Below are 1,091 nucleotides of genomic sequence, written 5' to 3'. Positions count from 1 at the left end.
CACCCTCCAGCTGGGAATCCAAGCAAGACAGCACCAAGGAGCACCCACCAGCTGGCCGACCTGAGAATCCTGGAAACTCCCAAACTCCAGATCCTTGGCCAGGGGCCGCCCCTGGAAGCAGAGCAAGAAAACCAACCAACCACCCAGCGCGCTGAGACTGAAGTGCACTGATCCAACCCACGGGCCACTGTGAGGCCACTGGTTGGGCTGAGAGCAAGTCGTGCAGCAGCACACAGCCTCTGGGAACAGGCCAAACACCCGCAAAAACTGCAAACTCTGACCCAGTCAGCAGAGAAATCAATTTGGCCGAGAACCACAGGTTTACACTGATTTCCAGAACCACCAGTCCCAATCCAAGTAAAGACCGCCACCTACCGACCACAGAGCAAATTACAACAACAGTTGTCCAAGCCTAGGAGACCACAAAGACGAATTATGACATACATAAATAATCAAAATCCCACGCAAAGCCCAAAAGGAAACAAGAGGGAAGGGACGAGAGAGATGGCACCATCCCAAGAAATGACACCTGAAGTGACAGGAAACATGACCCTATTCAAGGAGATGATTGTGGACACGACTAAAGTGATTAAAACAGAATTCCAAAAGGAATTCCAGGAACATAAGCAGGAAATCACCAAAGAGCTCCTCGAATTCAAAAGAGAAATAGAAGAAAAGATTAATACCCTCACAGCAGACATGATCAGCTCAGTGTCCACACTTCAAGCAAAAATGGAGGCATTAAGCAGCAGATTGACTGAGATGGAGAATAGAACATCAGGAACAGAAGATAAAACACAAGAGTTGGAACAGAGTCTCTTCACCTTGGAAAAATCAGTGAGAATCCACCAGAGAGAGATCCAGGAACTGACAGATGCAGCAAAGAAGCCTAAGCCTAGTGTAATAGGGATTGAGGAGAACGCAGAATTTCAGGACAAAGGAATGCAACCATTATTCACCAAAATCATAGCAGAGAACTTCCCCAATCACAAAAGGGAAAATACTCACATTACTGAAGGTTTCAGGACTCCAAACAGGCAAGATCCTAGAAGGAACTCATCTAGACATATAGTAAAGACACTAGACCTGAA

The sequence above is a fragment of the Megascapheus bottae genome, unplaced genomic scaffold (genome assembly GCF_031878675.1).
Source record: "Megascapheus bottae isolate mThoBot1 unplaced genomic scaffold, mThoBot2.hap1 HAP1_SCAFFOLD_163, whole genome shotgun sequence".
Lineage (NCBI taxonomy): Eukaryota > Metazoa > Chordata > Mammalia > Rodentia > Geomyidae > Megascapheus > Megascapheus bottae.
The sequence above is the reverse complement of the archived record's forward strand: the minus strand, read 5'-3'. Positions refer to the sequence as shown.